This window comes from Talpa occidentalis, unplaced genomic scaffold (genome assembly GCF_014898055.3).
Source record: "Talpa occidentalis isolate TD23 unplaced genomic scaffold, MPIMG_talOcc4v2.1 talOcc4.3, whole genome shotgun sequence".
Lineage (NCBI taxonomy): Eukaryota > Metazoa > Chordata > Mammalia > Eulipotyphla > Talpidae > Talpa > Talpa occidentalis.
Genome location: NW_023603184.1, coordinates 9207947 through 9233757, shown reverse-complemented (window position 1 = coordinate 9233757; position 25811 = coordinate 9207947). Strand labels below are relative to the sequence as shown.

General features: G+C 36.6%; 1 protein-coding gene across 5 annotated transcripts in view; it reads right to left on the bottom strand.

The window, feature by feature from the left end:
* The window catches only part of LRRC4C (leucine rich repeat containing 4C), a 1047300-nt gene that overhangs the window by 578270 nt on the left and 443219 nt on the right, over positions 1–25811 (bottom strand). For 4 of the 5 annotated variants that reach the window (XM_054699256.1, XM_054699264.1, XM_054699255.1 and 1 more), the window contains one exon: positions 15517–15602. The gene's annotated coding sequence lies outside the window, so the exon portion shown is untranslated. The remainder of the gene's footprint in view (positions 1–15516; positions 15603–25811) is intronic. The other variant, XM_054699258.1, reaches the window with a different exon arrangement.

Below are 25811 nucleotides of genomic sequence, written 5' to 3'. Positions count from 1 at the left end.
GTAGCTAAATGTGTTTCCTGGAGACAGCAAAAGGTTGGGTTTTGTTTCTTAATCCAGGCTGCAACTCTGTGTCTTTTTATTGAAGAGTTTAGTCCATTTACATTTAGAGTTAATATTGATATGTTAGCATCTGTATTTGCCATTATGCAGAAACTGACACCTTTGACCTTCTGTCTTAGGGAGACATTTTCAGTCATTTTATGTACTGTAGCATATTTAATTCTCAGATTCATTTTGCATGGCTGATTTAATCCTCATACTATTTGTTTCAAAGAGGCAACTAAAATTCAACAAGGCTAGTGCTGTTCCAAAACATAAAGGTATTGAAGGGCAATACTTGAATGACAAGCCAAGTTTTCAGGATCTCAGAAAACATTTTCTTCCCATTTTACCTGGCCCTTGATTAAGATCAAAATACATCATGAAGTGCTATGAGTCTCCTTTAAAGAAACTTGAAAAATTATCTTTATTTCTTATTTCCTCCCCTCTATAATTGTGCTTTAAAATCATATTATCCTTTTGGATTATCTTTTAATCACATGAAATTATGGATTTTACGACCCTATTTAAAAAAAATGTTGCTACACAATCTGATAGGAATAGTGATGCAATTTCCTTAATACAAGATTTTCAGACATAGGTTTAGGACACATATATTATTGATCAATAAGAATATATTATACTTCTTTTGTATAACCTAGATTGCCCAGATATGAATGGAGATAGAAAAATAACACAGTTTAATTACATATATATATATATGTCTGTATATATACAGATATAAAAATACAGGTTGTATCTCTCTCTCTCTCACTAGCTCCCATTACCATTTGATGTTGAGGTCTAAAAAGCTAAGTGATCCTTTAAAGGAATGAGGAGGCTGCTTTTATAAGCTGTGTTAATCAATATTCAGAAAAGATATTTTAAAAAATCACAGTAACACAATGACTATTTGAGACGTTTAATCAACCTTAATTTGAAGGTGGAAAATAGGTTGATATTCATATTCGTGGAATTAAAAGTGAAATGAAATCTGTATATCAAGGCAATTTTAGATGAATGTAGGTAATTACTGGAGACAAAATTCAATTAAATTATGTCTTAGAGAAAAATAAAGATGATACAGTATTTTCCAATATTTTCTTAAACTGTATCATGTGGTTTATGTCATAGACTTAAGATAAAAAAAAAAATGTATACAAATTTTATCCTAGAACAGCTGACCCATCCTAGTGCCATACTTTGGCACCTTTTTCAGAGCTGGTGATGAGTTCACACAAGTACCATATTCCAGTTTGTTCATATAATCTGCAACCAACTTGCCTTGCAACTAACAGCAAGTCGGCAAAACTACAGTCATGAAACAAAATACTGCAATTATGTTAAAGAAAGAAGCTTATGGGGCCTCCCCGGTGGCGCAGCGGTTGAGCGCTGGGTTGCGAAGCTGCCCGCGGCCTCTGCGGCGCCGGTTCGATCCCCGGCTGCTCCCCGGCCCCCGGAGGAGGGTCCCACATGGTGCGCAGACCTCTCCTGCCACCCGCTGCTCCCCTCAGCAGTGTACCTCGGTCCTTCTGCCTGCTCTGCTCCCCGCTCTGGCTCTGGTGAATTCTCTTACCCTCCCGCGCTTCTGACTGTACCCAGTGCATGTATAAAACAAACAAACAAATAAATAAATAAATAAATAAACATGCCTCTATTAAAAAAAAATTAAAAAAAAAGAAAGAAGATTATGGCCTTATTAGGTTGACATTCTTTGACTCCTGGTTAAATAATTACATTGATATTCTAGTATCATGTGTTCTTTATTTTAATCTGTATTTATTTATTTATTTTTTAAATAAAGATGTATGTATGTATGTATGTATGTATGCATGTATTTATACAAGCACTGTGTACAGTCAGAAGCTCGGGAGGGTGAGAGAATTCACCAGAGCCAGAGGGGAGAGCAGAGCAGGCAGAAGGACCAAAGTACACTGCTGAGGGGAGCGGCGGGCAGCAGGAGAGGTCTGTGAGCCATGTGGGACCCTCCTCCATTGGCAGGGGATCGAACGAACCGGTGCTGCAGAGGCTGTGGGCAGCTTCGCAACCCAGTGCTTAACTGCTGCGCTACCGGGGAGACCCTTAATCTATATTTAAATAAAGGTGATTTTCCTTGCAGAATGATCATCAGCACCAACTTTCCTTGTATTTTGAGATATCACAGCTTCTCTTCATTAAGTATTAAACATTAAAAAAGAAACTTAGAATTAATGAACTATATGTATTTTGGGTATCTTCAAAGGCATAAACTGTGTGAGTGGGCAATTCTGTTAATGTGAGTAGAGCATGACTCATGGGGTGTGAGCTTTCTTCTCTTCTAAAACATAAGACATTGTGATTCAGAATTCCAAAATCTACTTCCTTCCAAAATCTACAGCCTCTACTTCTACACTTTACTTCCCTTTACTTCCAAAATCTACCCTTTACTTCCAAAATCTACAGCCCTTCACATGCCTTAGCTTCCTTTTACCTCTACTGTCCACTCTGCTGGTGTTTGTGATCCTTAGATATATATCTACGTAAATTTTCCTGGACCATGTAAATATATTCTTTACTTGTGCAGGAAAAAAAATAAACAAGTATGAATTAAGGAGAGTGATGCTTCAAACAAAACAACAAAAATCGACCTTGATGTTTGCACCTTGTTATCAAATTCAGTAGGAGATAAAATTTTCATTTGCAAATTGTAAATCTTGGGGGCAATAGCTCTAATCTTTATTTTTCTTGTCTCTACAATATATTTAGAGAAAAGAGAGAAATAAGCATTTGTATCTGAGATAGACTACTGGGTAGCTCTATGTGAGAAGACAGTTAAGGAGTAAATTCCATATCAGCTCTCAACTTTGTTCATCTTTTAAAAAGTTGCTGGAACTCCACTAACCTAAAACTGAGAGCATGTATAAGAAATGATGTTTTCCCTAATATAAATGGTTTAAATGACATAAAAGGACTCTAATGTATGACTCCCATACATAAACTACTTTGGGACATTTAAATTATGGGCTCTGTGATATTTGATAGCTTAGCAATAGATTCATGGGGCAATAAAATGGTTGAGACTTTAACATTCAGATATAATCTCAACCCAGCTCTGTCATTTAATAGCTGTGTGGGCTTAATGTTTCCGAGACTCACTATTCTCATCTTTGAATAGGGGATAACAAAATCACCCATTTTAATTCTGCCTTAAGTAAACTAGATAAATGAGAGCTACCCCAATCCACAATTCAAGGGCTCACCATTTACATAATATATAAAATAAGTAGTGCCCCTTGGCATAGTGAAATAGGTCATCAGAGCCCTTGCTTCACAGTTACACACAAAACTGATACTCAGAATTTGCATTATTCAACACCATTATAACAAAAGCAGTGTGGTCTTGACATTCTTTTTATAGTAAAACTCTGTTTAGCGAGCATATTAGCAACATTGAAGGTCTATGTTGAATTCCCTATTCCTAGGATAACACCTGACTCAGAATACAGCCAATCTGCTGATACATGAAGATGGTGTTAGTCTTACATAAATGGTGGATCAGGAGTCCTTTGAAACACTTTATCCTTCCGTGAAAATTCCCATTAAGCTTATGTAGAGGTGCAAGTGAGATAGGGACATAGTTTTTTAGTTCTTTAAAGAAAAATGTTTCTGAGAAATTTTGTGATGAGGATATATGTGCTACTGGTGTATACATAGTATTCCCAATCTTAAAGTAAGGGGTGTGTGCGTATGTGCGTGCATGTATGTGTGTAATGTGTATCTGGTATATGTGCTCTGTATTTAAAAAGAAAGTGGCTTAAAAAAACAAAAGAGAAACAAGTATCTTTTTTGTTATTTGTCAAAATATGTTGTTATTTGTCAAATACATAGATGATTTATTTGTTAATAAAATAACAATTATTTTATTATGTTACTTGTCAAATAAATACATGGTTTTGGCATTAATTCAAAGATACACTTAAAGAACTCTAAACATTAAATAGAAGAAATAAAATATAATTTGTGATGCTAACAATTTGATCTATTTTTTTATTTTTTGGGTAATTTATGCCAATATTTTTTCCAGAACTATCTATCATTCCTGCCGATCCCCTCATTTGCTGGGTATCTACAAGTTATATCAGGGTTATTTCCAATAACTCTCTTTGAAGAAGGCATTCTAGCCTGGAGATCAATCTCCAATGCATGGACTCAAACTTACACCTGCTTCAATTGTATCACTATGAAGAAAATATTATATTGAACAGATTTGTCACTAACACACTCACAAAATCATTGACCATGGTGAGGAAACTGAGTTTCAGAGATATGATGTGAATTCCCCAAATGTCTCACAGAGGCAGGGGTAAACAGGCAAACAGCACAAGTCCCTTCCTCATTCAAGTTTACTCCCTTATACTGCTCTCTATTAATTCCCTCCCATGGGTGAGTTAAACCCAAGAGAAGGACCTGCTTGTCCTCAACAGGCTTATTCCTTCTATTCACACCTGACTTCCTTTTATTTAACCAGTGTACTGACATCAGCAATATCAAGAATGCCATCACACAAAACTGGGCATGGCATTTCTTTCTCCATATCTGTGTCCACCACAATTCATGTCCAAAATAAAAATCTCATTAAGCACCATATGTTTTAGGGCATATTTCTGAACAACAGTATTGTAGCTCCATCCTTAAATTATTGTTGAAGATTTCTTTCATTAGACCAAAGTGAAAGAATAGCATGGGCGCTAAGTATCCACTCTGCCCAAATTATACTAGTTAATGCCAGTATATGGTCAGAAGGAAAAATAAAGATAATGGATTACACATCTATCAGATTCTTAGAGATTTAACATATTTGTGTTATCATTTTGTCACCTTTAAACTTGTACAAGCCAATATATTTAAGCCCCAGCTTCTTTTTCTATGAAATCAAAACAACAATAGTTGTTAAAGCATTTTTGAAAGGATTATTAACTTGGAAGGTTATATGAAATGCAGGTTCTTTTTTATATGTCAAACTCAGCTTAAATGTCAGTCCCTCCAAAAGGTCTTCCCTCATTATCTTAGTTAAATTGAGCTCTGTACTATTCTTTTTCACCCACATTTCTGCTTATTTCTTTATGATATGATTTGTGATTACTGGTTTCATTCATTTGTCCCTCAGCTTACTCTGTTTCCTCCACAAATTTGTAAGCTCAAAAGGTCTGGGTCTACCTAAGTATGTCCTCAGAACCAAGCACATTTTTGGGGAAAAATTTTTCCATAAAAAATATTAACAAGTGAATAGTGTACAGCAGTCAATCAATAAATCTTAACAAGGGCCTCTCTGGTGGTGCAAGGGGTTAAGCACAGCACTATGAAGCAATCTGCTGCCTCTGCAGCACAAGTTTGATCCCCAGCTGGCCAGGGAGCAACCCACATGGCGCAGCAGACCTTTCCTGACTCACCCGCTGCTCCCCTCAGCAGTGTATTTCAGTCAGTCTGCCTGTTATGCTCCCCGCTCTGTCTCTGGTGAATCCTCTCACCCCTCTCTGACCTGTACCCCCAGACCCTGTATGCATAAATAAATCTTAAAAAAATAAATCTTAACAATCATGATTAGACTCTATATGTTTTATATTATATTCATTATATTATATGTTATATTACTCATGGTATTTTCCATATGTATAAATCCATACATTTATACATTCAATATAAATGATATCATTTTCTGTTAGGGCAATTAGTTCATTTCAAACAATCTGGGACTAAATTTTTATAGTGTTGCAAATTATAAAAAGTTAGAGTAAAAATGTTGTCAGGCCAAGAATTGGAGATTTTGATTAGGAAAACAGGGCCACATTACTGAAAATTTCATAATCCTTCTCTTTAGAGCTTGAGATATCTATAATAACCCTACTAAGGAGCCCCTCCCACTGGTTCTTGATAACCTCCAGCAACTGGAAGGTCACCATCTCATGATGCTCTTCCATCCACTTTCAGGCTGCTGAGATTATTAGAAAAGCTTTCCTTACATTGAATGTAAATCAGTGCCCTAGAAGCAAACATTCATTCAGACCACTTCAACCTGCAGAATGTAGGCAGCATTTCTAATTATCATTCCTATATTGGCCCTTTCTCAAAATAAAGACACTTTTCAAATACTCCTTGATATTTTTTCTTCTACAGGTTAATTAACTCCACTTCAGTCAGGTTTAATCACACATGCATATTTGTACTCAGATTTGTAGGATAGGACCAGCAGATAAAGCCACACATTTAGAATCATGATACAATTATTAAGAACCAACCTCTATTTTTCCAATTATTTATGGACTCTCAAAGCACTTTCACATTTTTCAACTAATGAGATAGCATCTTGGGCACATGTTCTTACACTTATTATGTTCTGGGGGCTTGGGCAGGAACAGTGCTGGGGTAAGCATGACAAATGTTTACACTCTTGTAGGTGGGAGCGTATTTCACCCATACTAATAGTAGAAGCCACAGTTAGTTGTTTCCCAAATCTATGATTGATTCATCTCATGTTTACCTATAATAGGAAACTCTAGCAATGCAATTCACTCATTTATTTCAGAGAATCTCACACATAATATCACAATTAGACCTCTGTGGTAGGCGGAATAATGTACCCTCTTCCTAAAATGTCCAAGTCTTAATTTCAGAACAGTTGGATCTTTTACCTAAAATGGCCAAAGATATATAGCAGATATAACTAAAGAAAAGGATCTTGAAATGAGGAGATGATCCTGGATAATTTAGGTAGGCCCAATCCAATCAACTGAACCCTTAAAAGTGGAAGAAAAAAGTGAAAGATGGATTGGACAAAGCTAAAGTGTGGGAAGAACCCACTAGCAAATAATAGACTTTGAAGATGGAAGAAACATTGAGAAAAGGCATGTGAATGACTGCTAAAAAGCTGAGAATGGTGTCCTCCTTGGTGGCACAGGGGTTAAGTCACAGCACTATCAAGTTATCTGTAGCCACTGCCATGAGTTTGATTCTCAGCCAATAAGCTGACCCACTTAGCACAGCAGACCTCTCCTGTCTCACTCAACTGCTCCCCTCAGCAGTGCATTTCAGTCATCTGCCTGGTCTGCTGTCCACTCTGTCTCTGGTGAATACTCTCCACTTACCACCCATACCTCTGGTCTATACCCCAGTTCTTGTACACATAAATAAATAAATCTTTAAAAAATAAAATAAAACACTGAGAATGACCCTAGCTGACAACCCACAAGACAACCCACAGCACCACAACTGAAGGGAATGAATTTCAATTAGCAAAGAATTGGATCTTTCATGGAGGCCTCAAGAAAGAATGTGGCTACCATGACCTTTGATTTTAGTCCAATGAGACCTGGACTTCTACCTTACAGAGCCATAAGGTAATGAACTTGATTATTTTAAGCCACTAAATTTGTGCTAATTTCTTATGTCAGCAACGAAAAACTAATACTTGAATCCTGCAAGTGTATATGAATATTCCATATTAGATTACAGTTTTCTTCTAAATCAGAATTATATTTTTGGAATTCTCCATTCTGTGCTTAAACTTACCCAATCATACTTCCTAAAGACAAATGGTACAGCATCTCACTGGATCCAACAAAATCAAACTTTGGAAATATTCTTAGTTCACAAATATTTTGCAAATAAGTTTTATATATTGCAAAGCAACTTTTTCTAAGTTTAGGGGAGAAAACAGAGTTATGTGACATTCAACACTTAAAAACAAAAATCTCTTCAGTTTCTCCCTTTCTTTCATTTTCCTTCCTTCCTTGCCTTTCTACCCCCCACCCCCGTACCATAGACATTTTCAGATTTTAGAAAGAGAGATAATCAGTACCATTTTATTGAAAATTCACTCTGCTTCCTAATATGAGTATGTGTGTCTCCCAGATTGGTTGAATTTTCTCCTCACAGCTATGTCTTCAACCATAGCTATTATCTTTGCAGAGTTGTATAATCAATATTACAACTCATTTGAAGATTGCAATAGAGGAAGAGTAAAGTTGTTATTGGTTAACAAACATCCTGAACTAATGGAGTCTTTATTGCTATTGCCTTAGGACAGACCCTGGCAACACACTAATTCTCTTGTCAAGATAATTTTAAATATGTTTTTGGTAAAATATCTGATACATCATCAAAAATACAACCTGGTGCCATAAGCCCCCTTCCATCTTGCTTTCTGTCTGTGCTTATTTAAAATACCTCCAGTTTGTCAATAATTATATATACTTCCTTAGAAGTTCAGCTATCACTCATAATTTCATGACATATAAAGAGAAAACATCCAAGGGTAAATCAATATAAATATTGGAACACCCAGCGCAAAGTCAGTGATACATCAGAGATTGCATTCAAATGGGGTGGGTAAAAGTGAACCCCACGAATCTGAAATATGATACATTATTCTATCACTGCTAAGAAAATATTGGGTCTCCCTGGTGGTCTAGGGGTTAAGTCTCAGCACTATAACTGTTAAGACCAGAGTTTGATCGGGGGACAGGCAGCTAACCCACATATGGCACAGCAGACCTCTCCTGTCTCACCCCCTGCTCCCCTAAGCAGTGTATTTCGGTGAATCCACCTGTTCTACTCTCCACTCTATTTCTGGTGAATCCGCTTACACCCCATGTCACTGGTCTACATCCCAATTCTTCTATGCACAAAAAAAGAAAATATCATTATTTCTATTTCATTAAACAAATTTATTCAATACCTACTTATTTATATACAATGATTCCAAGATAAAGTGCTCAACCAAAGAAAATTCTGTGTCTAAAATACGGTGGGAGAGGTGAGCAGATTGGAAATTCAGGAAGAGCTGCAAATCAAGTTGAATGACAGAATATGGGCAGGAAGGATCCTTATTGCTCCAGGAGAGAAGGCTTCATTCTATTAAGGCCTTCAGTTGATTTGATGAGATTATTTTATGAAAGGACATATGCTCCCAGATTGGCATGCTAATCTCATTAAAAAATACCTTCACAGAGACATCCAGGATAATATTTGCCAAATATCTGGGTATCACAATCCAGTCAAACTGATATGTTAAATCAACCATCACAGAATCATTTGCATATTTGGTGACCAGAGAAAGGTGCTGCCCACAAATACTTCACTTTTTGGGAACTTTTGTCATTTTTCTTCTTCATTTACATCTCCTTCTTTGACTCTGCTTCTCTCATCATTCTTTCATTTATAAGTATCCTTGTGATTACCTTAGGGCCACCCAATTCACATTACCACCTCAAGCCCCTTATGAAACTGGGGACTTGCTTTGAAGAGTGAAAAGTGGACAAATGTATCACATGTCACTTCTGACTGGAACTTCAATAAGACACGACTAGATTCATCAATCTCTTTCTTTGTTCTGTAGCCTTTGGGACCATACATTTCCAAGGGACTTTTGCTACCTCATTCTGGATCCTGGGGAAAAGACAGTTAGAAGGAAATCTCTGGAGAACCAGCTATTGTTACACCATATCACAAGAAGTCACTAAGATGGAGATCTATTTGCTACACAGCATGATCCAGTCTATTTTGTCAGCTAAATGCATGACCAAGGGAAACATGAAGGTGCGACATTTAAAGTACAGAATTTGAGTTTGGATAAATTGATATTGAATCCCCAGACAACAACTTTCTAGCCAGGGAATCCTGGTAAAAAACACTCGTCTCTCTGATCATTTTTTTTTTATCATTTTCAAATAGAAAATAATTATGCACTTACTGAACTTCTACTATATGTCAGGCACTATTCTAAGCACCAGGAAAATAAAGATGGATAAGGTGGATTCTGAAACAAAAATTGAAAGTTTTGACAAAAAGAATATAACATTAGTAAATTCTTAGTCCAGTACCTAAAACACTGTATATATTCAATAGATATTTCTTATTACTTTTGAGTGCTTTCCTTAATGGAGAAAGATCCTAACCTCTGTGTTACAGTACTGATACCACCTGCTAACAGGTGGTTAAAAAATAGAAAGTGAACGTCTTAGTTGTTTTTCTTTTAATCAACATAAAATGCCAAGAACCAGTCAGAATGGAGTTTCACTAAATTGCATGTTTGCTTTGGTATTCAGTACAAATGCCAAATTCATCACAAGTCTCCGGGGGAGAGATTACTTTTCAGCAGGCAGTGATGTTTACAGGGGAGAATGCCTTCTTCCCTTCTTCCCTATGACCTATATATTGTACATTGTGTTCTCTCCTTAATTGTTCTGTGTAAATATGACCCTGATAAGGACATGAATGAAAGATTAACAAAAGGAAAAATGTGATTAGAAAATAAACACAAGAAAATATTAATATTAATAATGAAGAAAGAAAAATCAAAATAGTAGAGACCCCATGAATAGGATTAATACCTTTATAAAGATATCTGAGAGAGCTTCTTTCAACCATTCACCATGCAAGGATGAAGTAGAAAGTGGTTGTGTATGTACCAATAAGCAAATGCTCAACAGACACCAAGTCTTACTTTGGACTTAGTGGCCTCCAAAAGTTTGAAAAATATATGTTTGCTCTTGAAGCAACTAAGTCTATGACAGTTTGATATAGAAGCTGAAATAAATTAAGACCTCATTCACTGAATTTGTAATTCATAAAGATATAAAATCAATCAGACGTCTACATTGTTGGACAAGAATTTTCTAGGTTTAGCAGGGATGTAAACACACACAAATGTGTGTGTGGTGGCAACATTTTATTTGGAGAAATTGATTGTAAAATAGTGAATGATATCCACAGAAAATATAAACATATTCATCACAGTACTATTTCTAACAATGTATATTGGGATACAATAAGTATTTTACAATAGAGCATGAGATTGAAATTGAGATTTGGGATCCCTCTCCCTGGTCTCATAGGCTGGAAACAAGTTCAATGTCCCTGTGTAGACGGAGTCAGAACTGATTGGCCCTGTTCCATGAAAAAGTCCTACAGGAAAATCTATCTGCCTATAAGGAAATAAAAATAATCTCTCTACGACTGTTGTTAACCAGAAGGAAGGACATTTCCAGAAGGAAATTACATGAAGATCAAGACGATTACCTAAGCAAGAATTTGGAGAAAGGGTTAAGATAAAGTTTAACTACACCATGTCCTACCTCCCTTGATGTATAGATAAAAACAGTCTCTGAGTCACAAAAACAGGGAAAGTTTGACACTTCAAAATGGACAAATGGACCCCCCCTGTTGGCACAAGGGATTAAGCACCGCTCTGTGAAGATATCCACAGCCTCTGCAGCACGAGTTTCATTTCTGGCCAGCCAGAAATGGTGCAGCAGACCTCTCCTGTCTCACCTGCTGCTCTCCTCAGCAGTGTATTTCACTCAGTCTGCCTGTTCTGTTCCCTACTCTGTCTCTGGGGAATCCTCTCATGCCCTGAATCTCTGGCCTGTGACCCAGCTCTTGTATGCGTAAATAAATAAATGAATCCTTAAAAAAAAAATAAAAGTGTATGTTTGTAGATTACTGATCAAACTTCTGTCACTACTAAAAAACACACTTTTTTTTTTTTTTTTTTTTTTTTTAGGTTCATAGGAGACATGTTCAGTACACAGTGGAGAAACACTAGGTTCTTCCAAGAGTAATGAGAACATAGACTATATACGTCAAATCTGTACATGGTGAATTGAATATGAAAGATCCCAGCCCTTTTCTCTTCGGAATTACTTGTTAGAGGGATGATATTCCTAGCATGTAATTAAAGCCTGTGCAGGCTGTCAAGAATGGATTAATAGCAATGAATATATTGATTAAAGTGCAATTTCTATTATTATAACTAAATGATGTTTTTGCTTGCAAGTAGGAAGCACTCAGAGGCTTGTGATGTGTTATAGCGTACTTCGATGCTCCCCACAAAACATGATTCTCCAGAATTACAAGGAGGAGAAGTATGTGTGTGAGGTCACAACACAGTCATTCTAAAAAGAAAGATGCCAATTCAGAGGGAAGAAAACTTTTTTGCTCACATTTAGTAATTTTCCCTAAAGATTCAATGTAAATATATTTTGTAAGTAAATCTCCAAACTAATATTAATTAGAACTTGAAAAGATAAATGTAGTAAAACTACATTTATATTTTTTATAATTTTTTTATAAAATCCCTATAAGTGAAGATGTGAAATTAACCAGTTTATTTTCACTTCATTCTCTTTATTTAATGTACTCTATAATAATTTTCATGATTTAAAATAGAAAAGTCTTCCAGCTGGCATGTAAGTGATAATAGGAGGGATAATTTTTCAGAATTCAAAATTATATTTACATATACACACATCCCCAATGTCTGGTAATTTAATCTCAAAAATTAAAATATTAAGATACAATGGACTCCCTCCTATTTTATAAACCCCAGAAAAGAAAAAAAATAAATAAATGCTGAAATGAAATTATTTTGCACAATTAGAAGATAACCTTCAGCTTTAAAGTTGAAGACGTTTGAAATATCTTAGATGAAATTTGCTAATTCACAGTATAGAAGAAACTGCATATCAAAGAATGCCATTATAAATTAAGTGATCTGTCATTTTGAGACTATATTCAGTATTACAATGTTTATATCTTTCATGTCACAGAAAGTAGCCTTAAAAGAAGACCTTTAACTGAGGGGTCCAGACATACTAAGAGGATTTTCAGAGAACGAGCCTTGGAAAGAAATAGCTGATCTCACATTTTCTCTTATTATCCCTTACTACTGCTCTCCATTGGCCACAGATGGGGCTGAAATCCATCGATCTGATCCTACAGGTCAACCTCCAGGACAGAGGGCAGCAGCACAGAGTGAACAAATAAAAGATACACAAATCAACCAATAAACAAAACCCACAGAAGGAACATAATACAATTTGAAGTTCTTCTAGATTAGTATCCCTGATACATCCTTTGATATGCAGAGATAGGGTCAATGTCTATATAACATCATTACAATAAAAGTATCAACCATACAGTCCTACAAATTACTGAATTAGAAGCTGAGAGACATAGACACATGCCAAATACAAGTTATTAATAGGTCTTTATGACTCTCCCCGAATTGTTCCTGACTCCAAATTTTAAAACTGTTATTTGGGCGTAGATTACACAGGTAATAAAGAATGATTTGGTCTCACTACGACATGATCATTCTGCTACAAATTATTTTAATATCAGTCACTATGATAAGGAGTGATTTCTTGTATACAAGAAATTTAATTCAAATTTTAAAGCTACACATGTAAAATTTTTTACTTGAGGTTTTTTTTTCCTCCCCCAATGGGAGGAAACTAATAAAATCCACCATACTTTTCTTAAATAAGTTATTTCTCTTTATTAAAGTTACAACTGATATAGAAATAGAAGTGTCATTTAACCAGTAAATAATTTGGTTTACAAATCAGCAAACTGTCATCTTGGATTTGCCTGATTTTTTTCCAGTGGGTAGAAGGTCTTGGGGGAATGAAGAGAATAATCAGTGGGTTTCACTTCATGTACCCATAGATAGTTACTGGAAACTGTCCCAAAGGGATCTAAGAAGATGAGACTAGGGCGAATATAAAAGTGTGACTGTCAATCTATTAAGAGAAGGAGAGACTCAGAGTCAAAAATGAGAAACCTATTTGGGAATGACAAAAATGAAGAAAGAAGGAAGGAGAAAAATTCCTGAGTCTATGCTCAGGTTTTTAAGAAGCATTTCTTAGGCATATTCTAACTTCACTACTATGCATTTATTGGATACATTTAAAGAAACTGGGAGATATCATTTTTTTTAGAAATAATTTCACAAATGTATCTTATTAAGCAGTTACATCCAATCTCTCTCTCTGTGTTTGCACATAAATGTGCTTATAACATACATATAGATACATATTTATAATTGTTTAAGGAAAAGAAACATGGATACAAAGCACATATGTATGATGCATTCAGTATCGTATTTTTTAAAATTCTTACCTTAATGAGTTTGGAATGGTTTATAAAAGTCTATCTCATTATATACCTGCATAGTTATTCAGGAACACAATATTTTATCATGGGAGAAATATTTTATCAAAGTATTACAAATGCCTTACAAAAATATTAGTGGGTCTTTCAGAACTTGAAGCTCACAAATCAACATGTTAGTAACCACTGAATGATAAGTTCTTTTTCATAAGTTGTAGGGGCTAGAAAAATAAGATTAATTTTGATGGCTTCTAGGAGCTGAGATTCAGCTGAAGTGATGAGGCATTTATATAGAAGTTAAGTAATTAAGATTGATTATTATATGGGATAGAAGATAAGTACTTGATGATAAGAGAAGGATTGTGACTGTGGAGTAAATAACAGAGAAGAAAACCAAGGTGGTCCATTATCTTGCTGAGAGTAATTTAAGCAGTAGTTAAAGTAAAATTTTAACACTCAGGTAGAGAGTGGAACATGAAAGGGTATCTAAAATCAGCTCATTTAATGATTGAGGCTTTAACTTTCAGTATTGTACTAGGCAATGGAAATATGCTGCCAGACAAAACAATTGTAGAATTTATCATTAGCTGACAAACAATATTGACATTTCTATGGAGAAGTTTGAATGGAGATAAGGAAATTCACTTGGGGGAAAATTAAGAAAATGATACACACCCAAAATGATATAATCTTATACAATGTTACTTCAATGAGATGTTCACTTAAGAATGGAGGGGATACACAGTTTCAAAAACATAACAGAATAAATATAAAATGTTAGGTTTAAACTCATAATATAATTCAAGGGAACATGAAAAGGATTATAGATTGATAACAGACATTCTATATTATAAAGTCTAAAGAAGTAAAATTCACTGATACCCCAACCAGATAGTTTTTTCTTTTCTAGAAAACAGTAGGATGTTTCATCTCAAACTGATGATGTCTGGTGGAGATTTGAATCCAAGACAAGTAGACTTTATCGACAGCAAAGAAAGGATGAGGGCATGTTAAGTGGCTAAATTTCACTAAGGATGAGGCAGCATGGAGAAGATGAACATCTATATATGTAAACAAATAGGTATGATCCTTACCTGCATGACACATTTGATAAAATAATCAAATAAGCACAAGTCAGTATTAACTTGATAAATGGCAAGATAATTATTATAGTGTCTGATGGATCAAAATCATAAAGAAGGACAAAAGGAGGGTAAATAATGGTTTCCTGGGCATCATGGTGTCAATAAGCAGGGGTATATGCAACTGTGGTCAGAGAGCAGACTTTCAAAGGTTTACTAGAAACAGAGCAGTTATGAGAGGAAAAGTGGTTCCAGGCAAACATGCAATATGTGTGCTTTGAGGAGAAACAGGGTCCTGTCACAGATGCCCCACAAGCTTCACACTCACACTGAGAGCTTGCCCATCCCACATCTCCAGCAATTAACCATATTAATTCACAAGCAATTTGCTTCAAGGCACACAGGAGACAGTTTTTCTTTCCCCCCATTTAAATCCCCATTTAAAAGCTATTAATGTTGTACTTACATACATTCAGTGTACCAGATGTTCTAGCTTATTTGGTCCCACTCTTACCGCATGAGTATGCACACTTGCAATACAGAGAACCATTTCTAAGAAAGAGACAAAATTAAACAGAACATCATACTTAAAGAAGTTAGAAAATAGCCCAAGCTAAATCAAACTTAAAATTTATCTAATGAAGTAACCTACAGGGAACAAGACAGACAAATGAAAGGTATATGTGTGTGCATTGAAGTGTATATTCATTTTACAGTATGTCATGATTGAGGCTTCCCCCCAGAATATAAAATTATTTTTTTAATGATAGTAATCATAATATTGGGTTCTGAATAAGTATCTCACTTTATCAATGACTTTTCTACTGGACAAATGAGCAAATTCATAAAGAAAAAAAAAAGGTCATATACTGCTATTCACCATCATCTCTCTTTGCATACTCTAAGTCACATAAATCTACTCTGCATTCCTGAACATGTTCTGCATTTCCCTGCCACCCTCATTGTTTATGCTATCTTATCTGCCTGAAATGTCATCATCTGTAAATGCCATTCCCATTTCTCATCCAACAAACTCATAGAGCTTCTTTAATACCCAGCTCAAATATGACCTTTCTCCTCCTAAAAGCACCTATCAAAATTAAACTCTCCCTCATCTATATTTCCAAAGATAATTGTTTATAATTTATTCTGAGACTTAGTGTTCTTAATTCCATCTCTGTGCCTTTAGCTTCAAAAGCAGGGAGCATATTTTGTCTCTGAGAGATTTCCCTCCCCCTTTAATCAGCACATCACATTATAACTAAAGGACAATCAATCATAGTGTACAATTAGCTCCTTACTCTCTCTTGGAGTGTATAATATACTTTGTAATGTTACGGTCAGGAATTTCCACTCAATCAATGGGATACTTCTTTTCAATTAAAATACTTTGTTTAGGGGCCTGCCCTGATGGTGCAGCGGTTGAGCACTGGGCTGTGAAGCTGCCAGCAGCCTCTGCAGCACTAGTTTGATCCCCAGCCACCATTGAGGGTCCCACATGGCACGCAGACCTCTCCTGCCATGCCCGCTGCTCCCCTCAGCAGTGTATTTCATCAGTCTGCCTGTCCTGTTCCTTGCTCTGGCTCTGGTTAATTCTTTCACCCTCCCATGTCTCTGACTGTACCCAGTGTTTGTATAAATAAATAAATAAATAAAAACCTTATAAAAAATAAAATAAAATAATTTGTTTAATTTGGTTTCCAGAGAATCACTTTCTCCAATTTTCCTCCCACAACCAGTTACAGTTCTTATTCTCTTCTGACCTTTTCTCTTCATTTCTTCAACAGTGCACTTATACAGTATGCCAAAGCTCACATCTTTAACATCTTGTATTTCCTGTTAAGTTAATTCCCTTTGGTATCTAATATAGGCTTATATTCTTAAATATCATCTGTATACTAGATTAACAAGTTTCTATTTTAGCCTGACCTAGGCAGAAGTGCCATATTAATAACCAACAATTTATTTAATAGACCCATGTACAGTACAATTTCATTTATTTTTACAGTAACAATAGTTTATTTTATTATTATTTCTTATTCATTCAAGAAATTTAACCAAGTGTTTGGTCTATGCCAAGTACTACTATATGCATCAATAACAGTATTATAAGATAAAAGACTAGGTAATTATCAATCATAGCTCACAAAAGATTTAGCCAAAGTTCAGAAAAATCACATGATTTGCCCTCATCACACCAAGTCATTTGAAGGCATAGCAGGAAAACTACACATATTTTTCACTGAAACTCTTCAAGGGTTAACTTATTTGACAATAAAATCTGAGCAAGTCTCTAGACTATCTACCAGCAAGCAGTTTAAAATTAGCATGCCCAGTACTGAGTGACCCACCAATACCAGTTTCATTCTGCTACAGTTTCTCTCACAGAATGGCAACTTTACCATTTTCTCTTTCAAAACAACTTGGAGTCTCCTTGCATCCACTCCTTCTCCCATAACCCTTATCAAGTATGGTAACAAATCCCATTGGTGCTACAATATATATCTAAAGTACACTGAAAATGATGATTTTGGGGCCTCCCTGGTGGCACAGTGGGTTAAGATGTAACCTATGAAATTATCTGCAGCCGCTGCAGCATAAGTTTGATCCCCGGCCAGGGAGCTACCCACATGCAGCAGCAGACCTCTCTTGACTCACCTGCTCCCCTCAGCAGTGAATTTCATTCAATCCACCTGTTCTGCTCCCCACTCTGTCTCTTGTGGATCATCTCAATCCCCACATCTCTGGTTTGTACCCCAGTTCTTATATGACTAAATAAATAAGTCTTTAAAAAAAAAGAAAATGATGATTCTGTTTTCCCTCTGCACTTCTAAAATATTGGTCCAAGTCATATAAGCTCTATAAATTTTATTGCATTGGAGTCCTACTTGATCCCTTCCTTTTTTCTATTCTCAAAATAGCAGTCAGAATGATTCTGTTAAAAGGTAAATTAGTTTATGTTCTTCTATGCTCAAAAATTTCCAGTAGTTTTCATCTCATTCTAGTAAAAGCCCAAATCACTAAAAGAGTCCATGGAATCCTACATGATCTGGTCACAGGCAAACTCTCTGACCATTCTGTCTTGTTCACTCTGCTCACACCGCTATGGCTGCCAGTCTGCTGCTCAAAAATCCCAGTCATGGTTCATCCTTTTGACTTTTCTTTTGCCATGTACCCTCTCCCTGAGATGCACCACTGCTGATCCAGGTGAACCTCTGTGCTTGCTTATCTCCACTGTGTCGTCACTGAAATTCATTAATTTTCTCAGAAAAGCCTTCCTTGTATCCTCTATTTAAAAGAGGACTCTCTGGCGCCTCCTTGGTGGCACAAAAGGTTAAAATTCAGCACTATGAAGCTATCCACAGCCACTGAAGCATGAGCTCCATCCCCAGCAAGGGAGCTAACCCATATGGTGCAGCAGATCTCTTCTGACTCACCTGCTGCTCCCCTCAGCAGCGTATATCAGTAGATCCACCTGTTTTGTTTCCCTCTCTGTCTCTGGTGGATCCTCTCACCTCCCCAAACTTCTAGTCTATACACCAGTTCTTGTGTGCATAAATAAATGAATCTTTTTTAAAAAGTGAACACTCTGACCTGTGCTCTCTTTCCCTGTTCTCTCCTTAATTTTTCTTCAAAGCCCTTAGTTCATCTAGCATATTCCATCACTCACATATGCCTTTTTGAAAGACTGTTCTTCTTCCTTAAGCAATTGAATTCTAGACAAGTGTGATTTTGCACTAATTTTATTCACTGATGTACTTTTTGTATCTTGAATGATGCCCAGTAGAGGGCAATGGCTTTAAAATATGTTTTTGTAAGACTCTCTTCTTTTCACATTAAAAAAAAAAAAAAAAAAAACCTTAGTTCCAGTTTTTGTCCCACCATATTTTGGCTATGTAACTTCATTCTAACTGAGTGGCAGATCCTTAGCTAAAAACTGGCATCATATCTTCTCAGTCACTTTCCCAAGGAAGATGAATACATAAAATGAGACAACTGGTAAAATGTTATTTGAGTACTAGAAAGTACTAAATAAGACATGACACCTTAAATATACAACATAATTGGGTCTCACCTCAATCCTGACACAAGTTGTATCTTGTATTACAACTTAGACAGAGAGCTTAGTCAGCTTCAATGATTTTCAGAGATCTGACTTAGTCCATAAAATGAATATGTGGTGGACTCACTATTGAAATTGGGTCTTTTGAATTCTAAAGTAAGTCACTTTCTACTACAAAAAAAAAAAAATTAACAACTAAAAACAAGCAATTTATATTTGTCTGATTTATAGAACCAGGAATTTGTCAAATTCTAATCATAAAATGACTAATAACATGTTGTTTGGAGTGCTTACTATAAGCTGGGAACTATTCTATGTGATTCTCTGTGTTATACCATTTAATTCTCAAATAATCCTTCATGGTTGCAACTATAATTATCTCCATCTAACAAAAGAAAAAACAGGCATAGCGAGATTAAATGATTTGTACAAATATGCACAGCTAGGAAGTGACAAAACCGGGATATCAATGAGGCAGCTCTGTGACAAAAAAAAAAAAAAAAAAAAAAAAAAAACAAAAACAAAAAGCAATTTTCACTCAAAATTACTTCATCTTGAGCCTTCTTGGTATTAGGGTAAAATTTTAGTACTATTAGCATGGCTTAAGTTCAATCAGCAGCCAGGCAGCTGACCCACATGGTGCAGCAGACCTCTCCTGTCTTTCCTGCTGCTCTCCTCGGCAGTGTATTTCAGTAGATCCTCCTGTTCTGCACCCCACTCTATCCCTGGTGAATCCTCTCACCCCCAATACCTCTGGTCTACACCCCAGTTCTTTTTTTTAAGATTTATTTATTTTATACAAGAGCTGGGGTACAGGCCAGAGGTACAGGAGGGTGAGAGGATTCACCAGAGACAGAGTGAAGAGCAGAACAGGCAGAAGGATCGAAATACACTGCTGAGGGGAGCAGTGGGGGTGACAGGAGAAGTCTGCTGCACCATGGGGGACTCTCGCATGCTGGTCGTGATTGAACCTGCACTGCAGAGACTGCGGAGAGCTTCACAGCACTGTGCTCAACCTGCTATGCCACTGTGGAGTCCCTACATGCCAGTTCTTCTATGCAATATTTTTTTTAAAAAATCAACATTACTTTATCTTCTCCCAAAATCTTTGGAGATTTGACTGGTATATGTATAACATTGTGTAAATTTAAGACATAAAACATATTACAACACATAAAACATTAATGCATACATTCCAAAATGACTATTATAGTAAGTTTAATTAACATGCACCACCTTCCACAGATGCACATTTTCCCTCTTGTGATGAGTTTAAGCTATACTCTCTTAGCAACTTCCAACTATACAATACAGGGTGGTTAAGAATTGTCATCATGTTGCCATCCCCAGAACATAACATTTGGACTCTATTTTTTTTTTTTAAGATTTGTTTATCTATCTATCTATCTATCTATCTATCTATCTATCTATCTATCTATTTATTTATACAAGCACTGGGTACAGTCAGAAGTGCGGGAGGGTGAGAGAATTCACCAGAGCCAGAGCAGGGAGCAGAGCAGGCAGAAGGACCGAAGCACGCTGCTGAGGGGAGCAGCGGGCGGCAGGAGAGGTCTGCGCCATGCGGGACCCTCCTCTGGGGAGCAGCCGGGGATCGATCTGGTGCTGCAGAGGCTGGGGGCAGCTTCGCAACCCAGCACTCAACCACTGCGCCACCGGGGAGGGCCACATTTGGACTCTAAACAGCAAAGTTCCAATAAGTCAAGCGCCTTTACATCTAACTATGGAAGATTAATGAGAATCTGGAAGCGTAATAATGATTTTATTTTTTTAAAGCAGTAACTAATATTTAGTAACAATTTTTAGAACCTAGTTACTTTATGATAACTTGTTACTTGAAAAGTACTGTCTCTTGGGTTATCCACTCTTTGTAATTGCTTTGGTGAACTGCATGAATTGTAATGCTGAAGAGTAATAGCAGTAATTCACTCTGAGATTCCCAAGAGCCAATAAAGTAGTTATGACAAATATCAATCTAATTGGGAGCACGGCTGCTTGACTCACTTAAAAGGAATCACTTGTACATGTTCCATCAATAGAGATCCTGCATTGGCAGAAGGGGTGGAGATGAATGGACAGTCCTATGCCCTCCTCCAGTTCTGACAGTTTGTTTCCTTCTGATAAACAGTTCTTCTGGCAAGGGGAAAAAAAAAAAAAAAACTTAATCTCCCTCTGACCTTTCTTCATTTGGATGAGGGCACTACAATGATTCTGAACTGTCACAGAAAAAAATGTTCTAAGAGAAGGGCAAGGAAATCCTATAGATAATTCACCCTACTTGACAGCAAAGTATAGAATAGCTTTAGACTATGCCTGTCTACACACAGGAGAGGCTAGATGCAAATCTTCCTCATTATAATCATAATCACCACAGTAGGTAACATAGGTTGAACAAATACATTGTACTCTGTATCATGGTCAGGGAATTACAGGACTGATTTTGATTCTTTGTTATATAGATTGATTTGAAAATGCCATTGGTTAGTTTGAGTCAGCCAGGTAAGCATGGCCTTTAATAATATTATCTAAATATAGTAGATCTGAGCAAATCAAATGAGTCAAAATGATGGTCCACAAATGATTCACATGATAGCCATGGATCAGGTAATATCACAGTTGAGGAAATTATGCCTGCATCTTCTCATCATGCAAGTCTGCCTCCTACAGTCCCTCAGTTTCTGTGTTTTTATCAATAGAGAGAATTATTTAATTGTATGAATTTCAAGCTCTTCTCCAAATAGAAAAAGCTGTGATGTAATGATCATATCTTGAAAATGCATGTTTAGATGCAATCTGAAACTGATAACACTCCTTAGCTCCATTGAAAATGAGTCAATGGGTGGCCACATAGGGTTGGGGCAAAGATAGAAATTATTATCCAGATATTAAAATGGCAAGCATATAATTCCATAATACTATTGTAAGCATCCTTACACGCTTACATGTGTACATGATTACAGAGCAGGTAACAGACACATGGCAGCTGAGGCATTTGTTTAAAGATCCACAGTCCTGTTGTGAGCCAGGGAGTTGAGAAATGTTTCTCCAATCTCCCCCTCCTGTCCATACCCTTGTCTACATTCTCAGATCAGATTTGATTCACTTCTTTTTTTTTTAAGATTTACTTATTTATGCATACAAGAACTGGGGTACAGGCCAGATGTATGGGGGATGAGAGGATTCACAAGAGACAGGGTGAGGATCAGAACAAGCAGATCTACTGAAATACACTGCTGAGGGGAGCATCAGGCGAGTCAGGAGAGGTCTGTTGTGCCCTGGCCGGGGATCGAACTTTTGCTGCAATGGCTGCCAATAGCTTTATAGTACTGAGACTTAACACCGTGTGCCACCAGGGAGACCCCACTTCTTCTTTCGACTTCTCTGTAACTAGATTCCAGGTCTCTCTTTTTCTACATTTATCATCCTATATATCATTCATACTGACGCCTTTTGATATGTTTTAAAGCACATTCTAAATTATTTTATTTTACCTTAAAACCCACATAAGTTTCTATTGAATCTAGTATAGACCATAGGTTCTTTAAAATAACATTCTATGTTTTTCATTAATACTAACAAATTTAATAGACTTAGCTAATGCTGAAACATTATAGTCTAAACTCTGGACAACTGAACTAAAATAATACAACAATTAGGTAGAACTGGGTTTTAGATACTGAAAATTCAGTTAGTAGCCACATGAGGTACTCAAGTTATAGTGCTTCTCTGATCTTTAACATATTAGTTGTAAAATGGGGTCAATAATATTTAACACATAATTTTGATGTACATAACAAAACATAGCAAATGATATCTAATATTGTTGTCTGTGTTTCAATAACAAAACAAGGAGCTCATTCATGAAAAAAAAAAAATCTGAAAGATCCCAAATATGAAAAAAGAAGGGAGAGATGATAAAGTTGATTGGTATCAACCATTGACAGAAGATTTTAGAATTAGGTTGCCAAACAAGTGCAATCTTTGTGAAGAGAAAGTTCAGTTATAAATATATTATTATTTTTTCTTCTTAGGAAAAAAACGGACCCAACATCACAAAGAAACAGAAACTAGTCAGTTTGATCATTCTATGTACCAGAATAGGTTTGCAATGGATTTGCCAGCAATAAATAGAAACATTCTATACCCTATTTCTTATTTTCAATATTAAGAATTACTATCTGATTTTATAGCTCTCCAAGAATATGATTTCCTACTAATGAAGGCTCTCATATAGATTTTACACATGCTTATGTTAAATATAGGTTAACTGACAGAATATTTTGAAACGCTTACACTGATTAATCAAGACTGCTTCATTTAGTGATGAGAGATATTCAGTGAGATTTCAAGATCTCAAGTTTAGTTAAATTAAGTCCATAAGCTTGCAAACTCATTTGCACTCAAGAAAATATTTTGGGCACATAGAAACTAAATGCTAATACTTTGAAACCCAAGCTTTACACCAGTGACCCTAAGCTGTCTTCCCATCCATTTCCATTGATGGGTAGGGTTACTTAAGAAGTAAATGCACAGTTTTGTTTGCTTTGACCGAAATAAGCTCATATTGCATAAGATCATACTTTAGTATTCATTTATCCAAACACTCATCAAATATTTACTACTACGTGGGCCTCCCTGGTGGCGCAAGGAGTTAGGACACAAATTATGAAGCAGTCCGCAGTCACCACAGCATAAGTTCTATCCCCTGCCGGTGAGGGAACATCCCACATGGGACAGCAGACTTCTCCTGACTCACCTGCTGCTCCCTTCAGCAGTATACATGGGTTAGTTTGACTGTTCTGTTCCCCACTCTGTCTCTGGTGAATCCTCTCACCCCCCTACACCTCTGGCCTATACTCCAGTCTTGTATGCATAAATAAATAAATCTTTAAACAAATAAAAATATTTACTACTAGTTATCAGTACATTAAGTGCTAAATATAAAAGAACAAATACAACATTTTTCCTGGTTTTACTTGTATCATAATCTAATTTAGAGACAGATCACTAAAATGATAAATGTAATATTTATCTGAGAGGACATGTGCCCAGGACAGAGAAGGCATCCAAGTGGCTGATAGGTTCAGGTCCACCGTGAAGCTAACATGTAAGTGGGAACAATCATATGTGACATTGCAGGGGGAGAATTGTCTGTGAAGGAGAAAGGGGCAGTCATCAAGAGAGGAAAAATGTAGTTTTCAGACTACAGTAGAAATCTTACAGATGTGGAGGAGCGTGGAAGGACAGATGTTTGGATAATCTGGAATTAACGTAAGTTCTAAGAAAATTTCAGTTCCATCAGTGGAATTTCCTGGGGCTGAATTTCCCATAAGAGCTGCCCAGTGCATCTAAGAGCCTCAGCTAGCAGGAGTCATTGCAGAGAGCAGCCAAATGGGGTCACATCTTAGTGGCAAAAGCCCTAGTGAATACTGGAGACAGTGGCTAGGGCTGTCCATCAATTATGCTCCCAGCAATAGGCCACGGGACCATCCTTTAAGAGTCATCAGCATGGAGTCATCAGCTTTATTTTTAGACCAAAACTTTAGAGAGAGGGATTTGAAAGATGAATAGGAAGTCACAGAGTAGAGAAGGTGGGTAAGGGCATTCCTAGCATGAACACATGTAGAGACATAACAAGATGTTAAGTGTGGGGCAGCTGCAAGTAGCACGTTTGGCTGGAGGATCTACACAGGGCTGAGAGGTGTTGTTAGAGAGTGAGGCGGGTTTGCCATAGGGGGAACCAGTCAAGTTCTGCATAGATATTTTCGCTTTACTCTGTAGGTTAATTTGGAGTCATAGAAAGGATTAATGCTGGACAAAGACAGTAGAAGATGTGCATTTTAGAAAGAAACTTGGGGCATAGCGTATATTCGAAGGAGAATTTGAGGAGGTGACAGAAGGGCAACACTATTAGTATAGACAAAGCAGTATCACAAAAACTGGGTTCCAATTATAACTCCAACACATACCAGCCTCATGAATACAGCAAGTCATTTAATGCCCTAGAGCCTCTCACTATTTCCTGTATTGGCAATCACACATCTACTTTCTTTATAGAGACTTGAGGATGACAGGTATAAGATGAATGGGTCTTTTTTAGAAGCTCAGGTGTCAAAAGTGGACATGAACCTCATTCATTGTCTAACCTAAGTGCGTGGCTGGGGTCATGCTGTTAAACCTCAGTTTTCTTAAATGTGACATGGCAACAAAATCTCACCAGCTTCATGCAGTTGTTCAGTTGGAGGGGTGCGTGTGTTGTCCTTAGCTCACTCTGCACATAGGGAATGCTCAGAAACTAAGTGCTAGAGGCTATATTAGGAGCCTTGCACACTTGGAATGTTCTGCTCTCAGAGCTTCTCTGCAGATAGGTTATTTTCTTCCCCTGAGCTCAAGAGCAAATTGACAGTTGAAGCATTTAAGTAACCGGTTCACTGTCATGCAAATAACTGCACTGGGTTACAATTCTCAGTTGCCTGACTTCAGAACCCATATTCCTAACACTATTCTCCATTTCACCCCATTCCAGCACTAAGAAAAAAAAAAAAAAAAAAAAACATCTATCTGCCAAAGAAAATGTAATTTTTTAGAACTCACTTGTTGGCTATGGTTGGGTTTCTTTGTATTATTACTAGGTTTTAAAGCAGTTAGAGACCATTTAAACAAAATTTCCTGGTTTGCCC